The 19,262-nt window shown below is 38.3% G+C and overlaps 1 protein-coding gene across 1 annotated transcript in view; it reads left to right on the forward strand.

Moving 5' to 3' along the window:
* The window catches only part of mgat5 (alpha-1,6-mannosylglycoprotein 6-beta-N-acetylglucosaminyltransferase), a 115,740-nt gene that overhangs the window by 45,553 nt on the left and 50,925 nt on the right, over nt 1-19,262 (forward strand). The window lies entirely within an intron of this gene.

Below are 19,262 nucleotides of genomic sequence, written 5' to 3' on the forward strand. Positions count from 1 at the left end.
ATGTACACAATAATCATGAACAAGGAAAAAGTATATATAACACAGATATATATTATAGGGTTTATGATTATTGCGCACGTGTGGTCTATGTTGTTCTTACGTTTTTGCATACACTGCAAAAAATTATTTTCAAGAAAAAAAAATCTTAGTATTTTTGTCTTGTTTTAACTAGAAATCTCTAAAAATTCTTAAATGAAGATGTATTTTCTAGATAAGCAAAACGACCCAAGAAAATAAGTCTAGTCAATGGGGTAAGCAAATTTTTCTTGAATTTGTCTTGAATTTAGTGTTTAAGAAAGAAAATCTAGATTTTTTTGCTTACCCCATTGGCAGATTTGCCTTGCTTGTTTTATGCACAAAATCACTTAAATTTGATATTTTTGGTCTAAAAACTAGACTTATTTTCTTGGGTCGTTTTGCTCATCAAGATAAAGCATCTTAATTTAAGAATTTTTAGAGATTTCTACTTAAAACAAGACAAAAATACTAAGAATTTTTTTTCTTGAAAATAATTTTTTGCAGTGTACATTTAAAATAAATTTTAGTATGAAATTTTTTGTTGAATCATGACTTGTAAGTTTAAAGGTCTGTACACATTTTACGAACAAATTTTTGCGTAAGCATGCTTAGTTTGTTAAAAATGTTCAAAATTTTGATGGTTGTGATATTAGGCAGTGACGTAACAATATGTCAGAGGTTTTATTGAAATCTATACACTGCAAAAAATTATTTTCAAGAAAAAAATTCTTAGAATTTTTGTCTTGTTTTCAGTAAAAATATCAAAAAATTCTTAAATTAAGATGCTTTTTGTCTTGATGAGCAAAACGACCCAAGAAAATAAGTCTAGTTTTTAGACCCAAAAATATCACATTTAAGTGTGCATAAAACAAGCAAAAAATCTGCCAATGGGGTAACACATTTTTCTGGAATTTTTCTTGAACTTAGTGTTTAAGAAAAATGTTCAAGATTTTTTTGCTTGTTTTATGCACAAAATCACTTAAATTTTATATTTTTGGTCTAAAAACTAGACTTATTTTCTTGGGTCGTTTTGCTCATCAAGATAAAGCATCTTAATTTAAGAATTTTTTGATATTTTTACTGAAAAGAAGACAAAAATACTAAGATTTTTTTCTTGAAAATCATTTTTTGCAGTGTACATTAACCTCTCGACGCGCACTAGCTCGCGGACGCAAGGACGTCAGTTTTTTTTAATGCTGCTAACAATATATATATAGCCTACTGTGTACAAACAAGAATAATAATAACACTATACATCGTTTAAAAGGTCTAAGGGTTTAGCATCAGTGTATGGTGTCCGTTTTGAGATTAAATTGCTCTAGTATCATAAATATAGTATTTTATTACAGAAGTCCAGATGACAACATGCATAATATAAACTGACTCCTTACCTTTGTGCTGGTATAAGGAACGCGAATCGAATCCAGTCTGTTTCAGATGTGTGAATAACCCATAAAAACTCTCCAACAAAGTACATCCAATGACCACTGTTGTCCACAAATGTGTATAATCCGTGAAATATGGATATATTTTCCATTGTTTACATCAGATTTCAGATGCACGTCTTGTAATAGATTATAATATACAATCTGAGGACTATTTACATCGTAACACTTGTATATGAGAGCACACTCGCGTTCAAAACCAGCGCTCAAACTTGATTGTACAAGTAGGCGGGAGAATAATACATAATATCCAAACAGCGCTGTCTAATATCGTGACGTCATCTGACTCGCGCGTTCCTCCAATGACTTCATGGAAAATATTGATAGACAGAACGTGTAGCCAATTAGAACACGAATTCAACGATCTTTGTGTGAAGCTTTATTTCCTGGTGTGGATACGGCATTTTATACGCTTATATAAGGATAAACAATAAAAAGAACGAACGTGTATGCATGTAAACAAAAGACTTTTATTTTGTGGCTGACTGGCACTTAGAAAAGGCACTAGTCTTACAAAAACTCTTGCAAGAACCTCATTTTTGGGTCTATTGACTTCAAACGTGAAATATAACTTCTTTAGACTTGTGGCTTTGGCCTCATTGCATTTCTAGGTTTCACACATATATTTATCATTAAGATTTTTAGTGTTAAAAAAGATGTTATGCAAAAAAAAAATTTTATTACAATGTACTTCAGCCTCTCTAAATTTTTTTTTTATCTTAAAATAATTTTGAAACATGGAAAACGAAGCTCAAAGTGTCTTCTATCTAATGATACCACAGTTATGCTTATACTATAAATGGTTTAGTAAAAACAGCCCTTTTAGTGAAAGTAGGTATTTTCATGGTTTCGGGCCAGAATGGGGGTGCTTTTCAAGAGGTTAAAAAAACATTTTGGTATGAAAGTTTTTGTTGAATCATGACTTGTAAGTTTAAAGGTCTGTACACACATTTTATGAACAAATTTGTGCGTAAGCATGCTTAGTTTGTTAAAAATGTAAAAAAATTTGTTGGTTGCGATATTAGGCAGTGACGTAACAATATGTCAGAGGTTTTATTGAAATCTTTACACTGCAAAAAATTATTTTCAAGAAAAAAAATTCTTAGCATTTTTGTCTTGTTTTCAGTAAAAAATATCTAAAAAAAATCTTAAATTAAGATGCTTTCTCTTGATGAGCAAAACGACCCAAGAAAATAAGTCTAGTTTTTAGACCCAAAATATCAAATTTAAGTGATTTTGTGCATAAAACAAGCAAAAAAATCTGCCAATGGGGTAAGCAAATTTTTCTGGAATTTTTCTTGAACTTAGTGTTTAAGAAAAATGTTCAAGATTTTTTTGCTTGTTTTATGCACAAAATCACTTAAATTTGATATTTTTGATCTTAAAACTAGACTTATTTTCTTGGGTCTTTTTGCTCATCAAGAAAAAGCATCTTAATTTAAGAATTTTTTGATATTTTTACTGAAAACAAGACAAAAATATAGCTGCAAGCAGCAATCACCGGGGTCAAGCCAAAAAAGGGCACAGCAGAAAGTAAAGTTGACTTCGGATGAGCAGTTTAAAGTACCTAGGAAAATCTCTTGATTTCAGAAAAACAATATAACAGTTATCAGCAAAAAAGCTGTTCTCATTTAGTGAAATCTCTCCCTCTCTTTCGTCGAGCATTGATAACTAGAACACTGACGTAAAAATGAGTGGTGCTTCTAGTGGCAATACTCAGCTCACAAAATGTTACAGTGGTGTTAATGAGTCAAAAGAGCCCACCCCAATGTCTCTGCGATGTTCTGATGCAGAGAAAAAGCTCTTGCAAAAACAGTTGATAACGTATTCTCATTGGTTGCTAGAGAGTAAATGGACATCCACTAGTGATTATAGTCAAAGCCATGAAAGGAATAATCCATGATGACTTATGGTTTTAGATGTGTTGTTGCAGTAGTTTTAGGCAAAAAAATGCCATATTCTATCTCAAAACCAGTAGGTGGCGCAATGACAAAATTGTGCATGCAACCTCAGATCATAACTGTGTTACATCTAGCTAGTTTTATGACTATACACTTTAGTTTAGTGAAGAAACAGTTGTATGACCATAGGGTGGCTTGATTTCAAAGGTTTTGTTAAATTATAAGGCCAACTAGTGGTGCAACCATACAATTTTTTTTGTGTAGCCTCAGACTGTGGTCGTACATCAGCGTATCAAATATGGTGAAAAAATCTCTTTGCGTTACGAAGTTATAGCCATTTATGTGTAAAAACACAAAATTTAAAGGTAATTTTTCGTTTTTTGCAATTTTCAGCCATTTCTGATGAAAATTTTAATACAATGCCAATAGAACTTTTTGTTCAGAAGGTAATGCAATATTCTTCCTATGATGTTTTCGAGTCGATCAGAATTACGCTCGCGGAGATATTCGCGCGTGTTTTTTAAGTGCTATTTTGCCGCGCAGGGTTAACCGTAAGGCCAATTCTGGCATGTTTGGTATCGTTGGACTCGGCGACTATTCAGGACTCCAAGGAAACAAGTCCCATGAAAATACGTCGATCACAGCCAAAGTTATAGGTGTGTAAAACATTCGTCTTACCACTAGGTGGCGCTGCGACGAAACTGGGCATGCACTCTCAGTTCCTGACTGGCATCACAAGTACCAAGTGTCGTTTCAATAGGCTTAAGTTTGGCGAAGATACAGCCTCAAATCCGTTTTTTTGCACTCTACGTAAAATTTGTTGACGCGGTTTACGCAAACAGATTGGCGAATCGACATGAATTCCATAACTTTTTGCCGTGAGGGTCTGTAGATGCTACATACCGATTTTCGTGGAAATCGGGCAAAAGCTCTAGGACGAGTTCGCAAAAGTAGGTTTTACGAATAATTCAAAATGGCGGAAAAATTTTCATGACGGAAAATGACGTCATAGGGTCCAGTCGAATCGTCTTGAGCCAAGGAATCAGAGGAAACAAGAATTTCGTTTCTAGGACGTACGGGTCAGAAGTTATAAACAAAAACGTAAGTGCAACTTTAGACTGTTGGTGGCGCTAGAGGGTTGGAGTTAGAGACTCCAAATTTGCTGTGGAGACACATTGGACTGTCCTTTATCAGTGTGCCAAATTTCATAACTTTCCTACGTACGGTTCTATGGGCTGCCATAGACCGCAATGGCGGAAGAAGAAGAAGAAGAAGAATAATAATAATAAATATAGCTGCAAGCAGCAATACCGGGGTCAAGCCGAAAAGGGCCCAAAAGGATGTAAAATTGAGATTGGATAAGCAGACTAAAGAACCTAGTTAAACCAAGTTTAATTAGTGAAAAGAGCCCACCCCCGTGTCTCTACGGTGTTCCGATGCAGAGATATAGCTTTTGCAAAAACGGTTGATAAGGTATTCTCATTGGTTGCTAGGGAGTGAAGACATTTTTGCAGTAGTTTTAGGCAAAAAATGCGTTATTCTATCTCAAAACCAGTAGGTGGCGCAATGACAAAATTGTGCATGCAACCTCAGGTCATAACTGTGTTACGTCTAGCTAGTTTTATGACTATACACTTTAGTTTAGTGAAGAAACAGTTGTATGACCATAGGGCTGGCTTGATATCAAAGGTTTTGTTCAATTATAGGGCCACCTAGTGGTGCAAGCATACAATTTTTTTTGTGTGGCCTCAAAATATGCTCATACATCAGGGTATCAAATATGGTAAAAAAATCTCTTTGCGTTACGAAGTTATAGCCATTTATGTGTAAAAACACAAAATTTAAAGGTAATTTTTCGTTTTTTGCAATTTTCAGCCATTTCTGATGAAAATTTTAATACAATGCCAATAGAACTTTTTGTTCAGAAGGTAATGCAATATTCTTCCTATGATGTTTTCGAGTCGATCAGAATTACGCTCGCGGAGATATTCGCGCGTGTTTTTTAAGTGCTATTTTGCCGCGCAGGGTTAACCGTAAGGCCAATTCTGGCATGTTTGGTATCGTTGGACTCGGCAACTATTCAGGACTCCAAGGAAACAAGTCCCATGAAAATACGTCGATCACAGCCAAAGTTATAGGTGTGTAAAACATTCGTCTTACCACTAGGTGGCGCTGCGACGAAACTGGGCATGCGCTCTCAGTTCCTGACTGGCATCACAAGTACCAAGTGTCGTTTCAATAGGCTTAAGTTTGGCGAAGATACAGCCTCAAATCCGTTTTTTTGCACTATACGTAAAATTTGTTGACGCGGTTTACGCAAACAGATTGGCGAATCGACATGAATTCCATAACTTTTTGCCGTGAGGGTCTGTAGATGCTACATACCGATTTTCGTGGAAATCGGGCAAAAGCTCTAGGACGAGTTCGCAAAAGTAGGTTTTACGAATAATTCAAAATGGCGGAAAAATTTTCATGACGGAAAATGACGTCATAGGGTCCAGTCGAATCGTCTTGAGCCAAGGAATCAGAGGAAACAAGAATTTCGTTTCTAGGACGTACGGGTCAGAAGTTATAAACAAAAACGTAAGTGCAACTTTAGACTGTTGGTGGCGCTAGAGGGTTGGAGTTAGAGACTCCAAATTTGCTGTGGGGACACATTGGACTGTCCTTTATCAGTGTGCCAAATTTCATAACTTTCCTACGTACGGTTCTATGGGCTGCCATAGACCGCAATGGCGGAAGAAGAAGAAGAATAATAATAATAATAAGAAAACTAACAAATACAATAGGGGTCTTCGCCCCTTCGGGGCTTGACCCCTAAATATAGCTGCAAGCAGCAATCACCGGGGTCAAGCCAAAAAGGGCACAGCAGAAAGTAAAGTTGACTTCGGATGAGCAGTTTAAAGTACCTAAGAAAATCTCTTGATTTCAGACAAAACAATATAACAGTTATCAGCAAAAAAGCTGTGTTCTCATTTAGTGAAATCTCTCCCTCTCTTTCGACGAGCATTGATAACTAGAACACTGACGTAAAAATGAGTGGTGCTTGCAGTGGCAATACTCAGCTCTCAAAATGTTACAGTGTTGTTAATGAGTCAAAAGAGCCAACCCCCGTGTCTCTACGATGTTCTGATGCAGAGTTATAGCTCTTGCAAAACGGTTAATAAGGTATTCTCATTGGTTGCTAGGGAGTGAATTGGCAACCACCAGTGATTATAGTCAAAGCCATGAAAGGAATAATCCATGATGACTCATGGTTTTAGATGTGCTGTTGCAGTAGATTTAGGCAAAAATAGCTATTTTATATCTCCAAACCACTAGGGGGCGCTATGACAGAATCGTGCATGCAACCTCAAGTCATGACTGCGTTACATCTAGCTAGTTTCATGACTATACACTTTAGTTCGGCAAAGAAATAGTTGTATGACCATAGGGCTTGCTTGATATGAAATATTTTGTTCAATTATAGGGCCACCTAGTGGTTCAGGCATACCAATTTTTTTGTGTGGCCTCAGACTCTGCTCATACATCAGTGTATCAAATCTGGTGAAAAAATCTCTTTTCGTTGCAAAGTTATAACCATTTATGTGTAAAAACCACAAGTTTTAAAGGTAATTTTTCGTTTTTTGCAATTTTCGGCCATTTCTGATGAAAATTTTAATATAACGCCAATAGAACTTTTTGTTCAGAAGGTAATGCAATGTTCTTCCTGTGGTGTTTTCGAGTCGATCGGAATAACGCTCGCGGAGTTATTCGCGCGTGTTTTTTAAGCGCTATTTTAATGCACAGGGCTAACCGTAAGACGAAATCTGGCATGTTTGGTATCGTTGGACTCGGCATCTACTCAGGACTCCAAAAAATCAAGTCCCGTCAAAATACGTTGATCGCAGCCAAAGTTGTAGGTGTATAAAACATTTGTCTGGCCACTAGGTGGCGCTGCAACGAAACTGTGCATGCACCCTCAGTTCCTGACTGGCATCACAAATATCAAGTGTCGTGTCAATAGGCCTAAGTTTGACGAAGATACAGCCTAAAATCTGTTTTTTTGCGCTCTACGTAAAATTTGTTGACGCGCTATACAACAACGGATTGATTTATCAAAATTCTTTTAATAACTTTTTGCCGTGAGGGTCTCTAGATGCTACATACCAATTTTTGTGGCAATCGGGTAAAAACTCTAGGACGAGTTCGCAAAAGTAGGTTTTACGAATAATTCAAAATGGCGGAAAAATTTTCATGACGGAAAATAACCTCATAGGGTCTAATCGAATCGTCTTGAGCCAAGGAATCAGAGGAAACAAGAATTTCGTTTCTCGGACTTACGGGTCAGAAGTTATAAACAAAAACATAAGTGCAACTTTGGACTGTTGGTGGCGCTAGCGGGTTAGAGATAGAGACTCCAAATTTGCTGTGGAGACTTTTTGGACTGTCCTCTATCAGTGTGCCAAATTTCATAACTTTCCTACGTACGGTTCTATGGGCTGCCATAGACCGCAATGGCGGAAGAAGAAAAATTTACTAACAGAAACAATTGCCAATATAGCTGCAAGCAGCAATGCCGGGGTCAAGCCAAAAAGGGCACAGAAGAAAGTAAAGTTGAATTCGGATGATCAGTTTAAAGAACCTAAGAAAATCTCTTGATTTCAGACTAAGTAAAATAACAGTTATCAGCAAAAAGCTGTGTTTTCATTCAGTGTAATCTCTCCCTCTCTTCTCGAGGAGCATTGACAACTAGAACACTGAAGAAAATGTGAGTGGTGCTTGCAGTGGCAATTCTCAGCTCACAAAATGTTACAGTGGTGTTAATGAGTCAAAAGAGACCACCCCCATGTCTCTACGATGTTCTGATGCAGAGATATAGCTCTTGTAAAAAGGATTGATAAGGTATCCTAATTGGTTGCTAAGGAGTTAATTGGCATGCACCCATGATCTCCAAGCCATGAAAGGAATAATACATTTAGATGTACTGTTGGAGTAGTTTTAGGCAAAAATACCATATTTCTATCTCAAAACCACTAGGTGGCGCAATGACAAAGTTGTGCATGCAACCTCAGTTCATAACTGTGTTACATCTAGCTTGTTTTATAACTATACACCTTAGGTTATTGAAGAAATAGTTGTATGACCATAGGGCTTGCTTGATATGTAATATTTTGTTCAATTATAGGGCCACCTAGTGGTTCAGGCATACCAATTTTTTTGTGTGGCCTCAGACTCTGCTCATACATCAGCGTATCAAATCTGGTGAAAAAAATTATTTTCGTTGCGAAGTTATAACCATTTATGTATAAAAACACAAATTGTAAAAGGTAATTTTTCGTTTTTTGCAATTTTCGGCCATTTCTGATGAAAATTTTAATATAACGTCAATAGAACTTTTTGTTCAGAAGGTAATGCAATGTTCTTCCTATGGTGTTTTCGAGTCGATCGGAATAACGCTCGCGGAGATATTCGCGCATGTTTTTTAAGTGCTGTTTTGCTGAGCAGGGCTAACCGTAAGGCGAAATCTGGCATGTTTGGTATCGTTGGACTCGGCGACTATTCAGGACTCCTAAAAATCAAGTCCCGTCAAAATACGTTGATCACAGCCAAAGTTATAGGTGTAAAAAACATCTGTCTGGCCACTAGGAGGCGCTGCGACGAAACTGTGCATGCACACTCAGTTCCTGACTGGCATCACAAGTACCAAGTGTCGTGTCAATAGGCCTAAGTTTGACGAAGATACAGCCTAAAATCTGTTTTTTTGTGCTCTACGTAAAATTTGTTGACGCGCTATACGACAACGGATTGGTTTATCGAAATTCTTTTGATAACTTTTTGCCGTGAGGGTCTCTAGATGCTACATACCAATTTTCGCGGCAATCGGGTAAAAACTCTAGGACGAGTTCGCAAAAGTAGGTTTTACGAATAATTCAAAATGGCGGAAAAATTTTCATGACGGAAATTGACGTCATAGGGTCCAATCGAATCGTCTTGAGCCAAGGAATCAGAGGAAACAAGAATTTCGTTTCTAGGACTTACGGATCAGAAGTTATAAGCAAAAACATAAGTGCAACTTTGGACTGTTGGTGGCGCTAGCGGGTTAGACATAGAGACTCCAAATTTGCTGTGGGGACACATTGGAGTGTCCTTTATCAGTGTGCCAAATTTCATAACTTTCCTACGTACGGTTCTATGGGCTGCCATAGACCGCAATGGCGGAAGAAGAATAACTAATAATAATAAAAAGAAAACTAACGGATACAATAGGGGTCTTCGCCCCTTCGGGGCTTGACCCCTAAATATAGCTGCAAGCAGCAATCACCGGGGTCAAGCCAAAAAAGGGCACAGCAGAAAGTAAAGTTGACTTCGGATGAGCAGTTTAAAGTACCTAGGAAAATCTCTTGATTTCAGAAAAACAATATAACAGTTATCAGCAAAAAAGCTGTTCTCATTTAGTGAAATCTCTCCCTCTCTTTCGTCGAGCATTGATAACTAGAACACTGACGTAAAAATGAGTGGTGCTTCTAGTGGCAATACTCAGCTCACAAAATGTTACAGTGGTGTTAATGAGTCAAAAGAGCCCACCCCAATGTCTCTGCGATGTTCTGATGCAGAGAAAAAGCTCTTGCAAAAACAGTTGATAACGTATTCTCATTGGTTGCTAGAGAGTAAATGGACATCCACTAGTGATTATAGTCAAAGCCATGAAAGGAATAATCCATGATGACTTATGGTTTTAGATGTGTTGTTGCAGTAGTTTTAGGCAAAAAAATGCCATATTCTATCTCAAAACCAGTAGGTGGCGCAATGACAAAATTGTGCATGCAACCTCAGATCATAACTGTGTTACATCTAGCTAGTTTTATGACTATACACTTTAGTTTAGTGAAGAAACAGTTGTATGACCATAGGGTGGCTTGATTTCAAAGGTTTTGTTAAATTATAAGGCCAACTAGTGGTGCAACCATACAATTTTTTTTGTGTAGCCTCAGACTGTGGTCGTACATCAGCGTATCAAATATGGTGAAAAAATCTCTTTGCGTTACGAAGTTATAGCCATTTATGTGTAAAAACACAAAATTTAAAGGTAATTTTTCGTTTTTTGCAATTTTCAGCCATTTCTGATGAAAATTTTAATACAATGCCAATAGAACTTTTTGTTCAGAAGGTAATGCAATATTCTTCCTATGATGTTTTCGAGTCGATCAGAATTACGCTCGCGGAGATATTCGCGCGTGTTTTTTAAGTGCTATTTTGCCGCGCAGGGTTAACCGTAAGGCCAATTCTGGCATGTTTGGTATCGTTGGACTCGGCGACTATTCAGGACTCCAAGGAAACAAGTCCCATGAAAATACGTCGATCACAGCCAAAGTTATAGGTGTGTAAAACATTCGTCTTACCACTAGGTGGCGCTGCGACGAAACTGGGCATGCACTCTCAGTTCCTGACTGGCATCACAAGTACCAAGTGTCGTTTCAATAGGCTTAAGTTTGGCGAAGATACAGCCTCAAATCCGTTTTTTTGCACTCTACGTAAAATTTGTTGACGCGGTTTACGCAAACAGATTGGCGAATCGACATGAATTCCATAACTTTTTGCCGTGAGGGTCTGTAGATGCTACATACCGATTTTCGTGGAAATCGGGCAAAAGCTCTAGGACGAGTTCGCAAAAGTAGGTTTTACGAATAATTCAAAATGGCGGAAAAATTTTCATGACGGAAAATGACGTCATAGGGTCCAGTCGAATCGTCTTGAGCCAAGGAATCAGAGGAAACAAGAATTTCGTTTCTAGGACGTACGGGTCAGAAGTTATAAACAAAAACGTAAGTGCAACTTTAGACTGTTGGTGGCGCTAGAGGGTTGGAGTTAGAGACTCCAAATTTGCTGTGGAGACACATTGGACTGTCCTTTATCAGTGTGCCAAATTTCATAACTTTCCTACGTACGGTTCTATGGGCTGCCATAGACCGCAATGGCGGAAGAAGAAGAAGAATAATAATAATAATAAGAAAACTAACAAATACAATAGGGGTCTTCGCCCCTTCGGGGCTTGACCCCTAATAATAATAAGAAAACTAACAAATACAATAGGGGTCTTCGCCCCTTCGGGGCTTGACCCCTAATAATAAAAAGAAAACTAACGGATACAATAGGGGTCTTCGCCCCTTCGGGGCTTGACCCCTAAATATAGCTGCAAGCAGCAATACCGGGGTCAAGCCGAAAAGGGCACAGAAGGATGTAAAGTTGCATTTGGATAAGCAGACTGAAGAACCTAGGTAAACCTAATGATTTCAGATGAAAAAATGCAAAGGTAATCAACAAAAATAATCTATATTCTTGTCTACTGCAACTGTCCTTCGGTTATTGACAATCATGGAACATTAGAGCACTGAAGGACATGTATGTGATGCTTACAGTGGGCAAACATGGTTCACAACATGTTACAACAAGTTAAAAGAGTCAAAAGAGACCATCCCCATGTCTCTGTGATGTTCTGATGCAGAGAAAAAGCTCTTGCAAAAACAGTTGATAACGTATTCTCATTGGTATCTAGAGAGTAAATGGACATCCTCTAGTGATTATAGTCAAAGCCATGAAAGGAATAATCCATGATGACTCATGGTTTTAGATGTGTTGTTGCAGTAGTTTTAGGCAAAAAATGCCATATTCTATCTCAAAACCAGTAGGTGGCGCAATGACAAAATTCGTGCATGCAACCTCAGGTCATAAATGTGTTACATCTAGCTAGTTTTATGACTATACACTTTAGTTTAGTGAAGAAACAGTTGTATGACCATAGGGTGGCTTGATTTCAAAGGTTTTGTTCAATTATAAGGCCAACTAGTGGTGCAACCATACAATTTTTTTTGTGTAGCCTCAGACTGTGGTCGTACATCAGCGTATCAAATATGGTGAATAAATCTCTTTGCGTTACGAAGTTATAACCATTTATGTGTAAAAACAGAAAATTTAAAGGTAATTTTTCGTTTTTTGCAATTTTCGGCCATTTCTGATGAAAATTTTAATATAGTGCCAATAGAACTTTTTGTTCAGAAGGTAATGCAATATTCTTCCTATGATGTTTTCGAGTCGATCAGAATTACGCTCGCGGAGATATTCGCGCGTGTTTTTTAAGTGCTGTTTTGCTGCGCAGGGCTAACCGTAAGGCGAAATCTGGCATGTTTGGTATCGTTGGACTCGGCGACTACTCAGGACTCCTAAAAATCAAGTCCCGTCAAAATACGTTAAACGCACCCAAAGTTATAGGTGTATAAATCATCTGTTTGACCACTAGGTGGCGCTGCGACGAAACTGTGCATGCACACTCAGTTCATGACTGGCATCACAAGTACCAAGTTTCGTGTCAATAGGCCTAAGTTTGACGAAGATACAGCCTAAAATCTGTTTTTTTGCGCACTATGTAAAATTTGTTGACACGCTATACGACAACGGATTGGTTTATCAAAATTCTTTTAATAACTTTTTGCCGCGAGGGTCTCTAGATGCTACATACCAATTTTCGCGGCAATCGGGTAAAAACTCTAGGACGAGTTCGCAAAAGTAGGTTTTACGAATAATTCAAAATGGCGGAAAAATTTTCATGACGGAAAATGACGTCAAAGGGTCCAATCAAATCGTCTTGAGCCAAGGAATCAGAGGAAATAAGAATTTCGTTTCTAGGACTTACGGATCAGAAGTTATAAGCAAAAACATAAGTTCAACTTTGGACTGTTGGTGGTGCTAGCAGGTTAGAGATAGAGACTCTAAATTTGCTGTGGATAATATTTGGACTGTCCTTTATCAGTGTGCCAAATTTCATAACTTTCCTACGTACGGTTCTATGGGCTGCCATAGACAGCAATGGCGGAAGAAGAAGCAGAATAATTATTATAATAATAATAAGAACACTAACAAATACAATAGGGGTCTTCGCCCCTTCGGGGCTTGACCCCTAAATATAGCTGCAAGCAGCAATCACCGGGGTCAAGCCAAAAAGGGCACAGCAGAAAGTAAAGTTGACTTCGGATGAGCAGTTTAAAGTCCCTTAGAAAATCTCTTGATTTCAGACAAAACAATATAACAGTTATCAGCAAAAAAGCTGTGTTCTCATTTAGTGAAATCTCTCCCTCTCTTTCAACGAGCATTGATAACTAGAACACTGACGTAAAAATGAGTGGTGCTTGCAGTGGCAATACTCAGCTCTCAAAATGTTACAGTGTTGTTAATGAGTCAAAAGAGCCCACCCCCGTGTCTCTACGATGTTCTGACGCAGAGTTATAGCTCTTGCAAAACGGTTGATAAGGTATTCTCATTGGTTGCTAGGGAGTGAATTGGCAACCACCAGTGATTATAGTCAAAGCCATGAAAAGAATAATCCATGATGACTCATGGTTTTAGATGTGCTGTTGCAGTAGATTTAGGCAAAAATAGCTATTTTCTATCTCCAAACCACTAGGGGGCGCTATGACAGAATCGTGCATGCAACCTCAGGTCATGACTGCGTTACATCTAGCTAGTTTCATGACTATACACTTTAGTTCGACAAAGAAATAGTTGTATGACCATAGGGCTTGCTTGATATGAAATATTTTGTTCAATTATAGGGCCACCTAGTGGTTCAGGCATACCAATTTTTTTGTGTGGCCTCAGACTCTGCTCATACATCAGCGTATCAAATCTGGTGAAAAAATCTCTTTTCGTTGCGAAGTTATAACCATTTATGTGTAAAAAACCACAAAATCTAAAGGTAATTTTTCGTTTATTGCAATCTTCGGCCATTTCTGATGAAAATTTTAATATAACGCCAATAGAACTTTTTGTTCAGAAGGTAATGCAATGTTCTTCCTATGGTGTTTTCGAGTCGATCGGAATAACGCTCGCGGAGATATTCGCGCATGTTTTTTAAGTGCTGTTTTGCTGCGCAGGGCTAACCGTAAAGCGAAATCTGGCATGTTTGGTATCGTTGGACTCGGCGACTACTCAGGACTCCAAAAATTCAAGTCCCGTGAAAATACATTTATCGCAGTCAAAGTTATAGGCGTATAGAACATTCGTCTGGCCACTAGGTGGCGCTGAAACGAAACTGTGCATGCACCCTCACTTCCTGACTGGCATCTCAAGTACCAAGTGTCGTGTCAATAGGCCTAAGTTTGGCGAAGATACAGCCTAAACTCTGTTTTTTTGGGCTCTATGTAAAATTCGTTGACGCGCTATACGAGAACGGATTGGTTTATCGAAATTCTTTTAATAACTTTTTGCCTTGAGTGTCTCTAGATGCTGCATACCGATTTTCGTGGCAATCGGGTAAAAACTCTAGGACGAGTTCGCAAAAGTAGGTTTTACGAATAATTCAAAATGGCGGAAAAGTTTTCATGACGGAAAATAACGTCATAGGGTCTACTCGAATCGTCTTGAGCCAATGAATCAGACGAAACAAGAATTTTGTTTCTAGGACTTACGGATCAGAAGTTATAAGCAAAAACGCAAGGGCAACTTTGGACTGTTGGTGGCGCTAGCGGGTTTGAGATAGAGACTCCAAATATGCTGTGGATATTATTTGGACTGTCCTCTGTCAGTGTGCCAAATTTCATAACTTTCCTACGTACGGTTCTATGGGCTGCCATAGACCGCAATGGCGGAAGAAGAAAAATTTACTAACAGAAACAATTGCCAATATAGCTGCAAGCAGCAATACCGGGGTCAAGCCGAAAGGGGCACAGAAGGGTGTAAAGTTGAGTTTGGATAAGGAAACTAAAGAACCTATGTAAACCTCATGATGTCAAATGAAAAAAACACAAAAGTTATCAACAAAAATAATCTATGTTCTTGTCTACTGCAATCGTCCTTCTGTTATTGACAATCATGGAACATTAGAGCACTGAAGGACATGTGAGTGATGTTTGCAGTGGCATAAAACACAACATGTCACAACATGTTAGAACAAGTTAAATCAGTCAAAAGAGACCATCCCCATGTCTCTACGATGTTCTGATGCAGAGTAAAAGCTCTTTCAAAACAGTTGATAAGGTATTCTCATTGGTTGCTAAAGAGTAAATTCACATTCACCACTGATTATAGTCCAAGCCATATGAAATGAAGAATCCATGATGACTCATGGTTTTAGATGTGTTGTTGCAGTAGTTTTAGGAAAATATAGCTATTTTCTATCTCCAAACCACTAGGAGGCGCTATGATAAAATCGTGCATGCATCCTCAGGTCATGACTGCGTTACATCTAGCTAGTTTCATGACTATACACTTTAGTTCAGCAAAGAAGTAGTTGTATGACCATAGGGCTTGCTTGATATGAAAGATTTTGTTCAATTATAGGGCCACCTAGTGGTTCAGGCATACCAATTTATTTGTGTGGCCTCAGACTCTGCTCATACATCAGCGTATCAAATCTGGTGAAAAAATCTCTTTTCGTTGCGAAGTTATAACCATTTATGTGTAAAAAACACAAAATTTAAAGGTAATTTTTCGTTTTTTGCAATTTTCGGCCATTTCTGATGAAAATTTTAATATAACGCCAATAGAACTTTTTGTTCAGAAGGTAATGCAATGTTCTTCCTATGGTGTTTTCGAGTCGATCGGAATAACGCTCGCGGAGATATTCGCGCATGTTTTTTAAGTGCTGTTTTGCTGCGCAGGGCTAACCGTAAGGCGAAATCTGGCATGTTTGGTATCGTTTAACTCGGCGTCTACTCAGGACTCCTAAAAATCAAGTCCCGTCAAAATACGTTGATCGCAGCCAAAGTTATAGGTGTATAAAACATCTGTCTGGCCACTAGGTGGCACTGCGACGAAACTGTGCATGCACACTCAGTTCCTGACTGGCATCACAAGTACCAAGTGTCGTGTCAATAGGCCTAAGTTTGACGAAGTTACAGCCTAAAATCTGTTTTTTTGCGCTCTACGTAAAACTTGTTGACGTACTATACGGAAACGGATTGGTTTATCAAAATTCTTTTAATAACTTTTTGCCGTGAGGGTTTCTAGATGCTACATACCAATTTTCGCGGCAATCGGGTAAAAACTCTAGGACGAGTTCGCAAAAGTAGGTTTTACGAATAATTCAAAATGGCGGAAAAATTTTCATGACGGAAAATGACGTCATAGGGTCCAATCGAATCGCCTTGAGCCAAGGAATCAGAGGAAACAAGAATTTCGTTTCTAGGACTTACGGATCAGAAGTTATAAGCAAAAACATAAGTTCAACTTTGGACTGTTGGTGGCGCTAGCGGGTTAGAGATAGAGACTCCAAATTTGCTGTGGGGACACATTGGACTGTCCTTTATCAGTGTGCCAAATTTCATAACTTTCCTACGTACGGTTCTATGGGCTGCCATAGACCGCAATGGCGGAAGAAGAAGAAGAAGAAGAAGAAGAAGAAGCAGAATAATTATTATAATAATAATAAGAAAACTAACAAATACAATAGGGGTCTTCGCCCCTTCGGGGCTTGACCCCTAAATATAGCTGCAAGCAGCAATGCCGGGGTCAAGCCGAAAAGGGCACAGAAGGGTGTAAAATTGGGTTTGGATAAGAATACCGAAGAACCTAGGTAAACCTCATGATTTCAAAAGAAAAAAAGGCAAAAGTAATCAACAAAAATAATCTATGTTCTTGTCTCCTGCAATCGTCCTTCTGTTATTGACAATCATGGAACATTAGAGCACTGAAGGACATGTGAGTGATGTTTGCAGTGGCATAACATGGGTCACAACATGTTACAACAAGTTAAATCAGTCAAAAGAGACCATCCCCATGTCTCTACGATGTTCTGATGCAGAGAAAAAGCTCTTTCAAAAACAGTTGATTAGGTATTCTCATTGGTTGCTAGAGAGTAGATTCACATCCACCAGTGATTATAGTCCAAGCCATGAAATGAAGAATCCATGATGACTTATGATTTTAGTTGTGTTGTTGCAGTAGTTTTAGGCAAAAATTGCTATTTTCTATCTCCAAGCCACTAGGTGGCATTATGACAAAAGTGTGCATGCAACCTCAGGGCATGACTGCGTTACATTTAGCTAGTTTCCTGACTATACACTTTAGTTCAGCAAAGAAATAGTTGTATGACCATAGGGCTTGCTTGATATGAAAGCTTTTGTCCAATTATAAGGCCAACTAGTGGTGAAGGCATACCAATTTTTTCGTGTGGCCTCAGACTCTGCTCGTACATCAGCGTATCAAATCTGGTGAAAAAATCTCTTTTCGTTGCGAAGTTATAATCATTTATGTGTAAAAAACACAAAATTCAAAGGTAATTTTTCGTTTTTTGCAATTTTCGGCCATTTCTGATGAAAATTTTAATATAACGCCAATAGAACTTTTTGTTCAGAAGGTAATGCAATGTTCTTCCTATGGTGTTTTCAAGTCGATCAGAATAACGCTCGCGAAGATATTCACACGTGTTTTTTAAGTGCTGTTTTGCTGCTTAGGGCTAACCGTAAGGCAAAATCTGGCATGTTTGGTATCGTTGGACTCGGCAACTACTCAGGACTCCTAAAAATCAAGTCCCGTCAAAATTCGTTTATCGCAGCCAAAGTTATAGGTGTATAAATCATTTGTCTGGCCACTAGGTGGCGCTGCAACGAAACTGTGCATGCACCCTCAGTTCCTGACTGGCATCACAAGTACCAAGTGTCGTTTCAATAGGCCTAAGTTTGACGAAGATACAGCCTAAAATCTGTTTTTTTGCGCTCTACGTAACATTTGTCAAGGCGGTATACGACAACTGATTGGTGTATCAAAATTCTTTTGATAACTTTTTGCCATGAGTGTCTCTAGATGATACATACCAATTTTCGTGGCAATCGGACAAAAGCTCTAGGACGAGTTCGAAAAAGTAGGTTTTTTGAATAATTCAAATTGGCGGGAAAATTTTCATGACGGAAAATGACGACATAGGGTCCAGTCGAATCGTCTTGAGCCAAGGAATCAGAGGAAACAAGAATTTTGTTTCTAGGACTTACGGATCAGAAGTTATAAGCAAAAACATAAGTGCAACTTTGGACTGTTGGTGGCGCTAGCGGGTTAGACATAGAGACTCCAAATTTGCTGTGGGGACACATTGGACTGTCCTTTATCAGTGTGCCAAATTTCATAACTTTCCTACGTACGGTTCTATGGGCTGCCATAGACCGCAATGGCGGAAGAAGAATAACTAATAATAATAAAAAGAAAACTAACGGATACAATAGGGGTCTTCGCCCCTTCGGGGCTTGACCCCTAAATATAGCTGCAAGCAGCGATACCGGGGTCAAGCCAAACATGGCAAAAAATGATTCATACGTGATGACTGCCATGATTTAACATCTAAGTTTGCATTAGTTTTATATAAAAAAGCAATTTATTCGTATCTTGAGACCACTAGGTGGCACTGTGCCGAAAGAATAGATGGTGCCTCAGGTCATGACTGTGATGACACATACCAAATTTAGTGTAAATACAATAAAGCAAAACGGAGATATAGCCTTAAATGACTTGACCACTAGGGGGCACTGACCAAAAAATAAATTGTGACTCAGGTCTTGATTGTGATGACATCCACCAAATTTGGTGTAAATACGATAAAGAGATGCAGAGATATAGCTTCAAATCTCTTGACCACTAGGGGGCACCGAAAAGTTTACAAGTCCTCCCAGAACATGTTGCTGATGAACCATACCAAGTTTCATAACAATATGCAATTGCGTTTATGAAATACTTGAACTTAAAGAAAAATTCAAAATGGCCGACACACAAAATGGCCGACCAAAAACCATTTGGTATCGTTTGACTCGGCATGCCTCACGAAATCTAACAAGACCAGTCTCATAATTTTACATTCAAATTTGCAGTAGTTATAAGCAAAAATAGACATTTTTTATATCTCGTGACCAGTAGGGGGCAGTGTGACGAAATGGTGCAT

Source organism: Paramisgurnus dabryanus, chromosome 24, assembly GCF_030506205.2.
Source record: "Paramisgurnus dabryanus chromosome 24, PD_genome_1.1, whole genome shotgun sequence".
NCBI classification, from domain to species: domain Eukaryota; kingdom Metazoa; phylum Chordata; class Actinopteri; order Cypriniformes; family Cobitidae; genus Paramisgurnus; species Paramisgurnus dabryanus.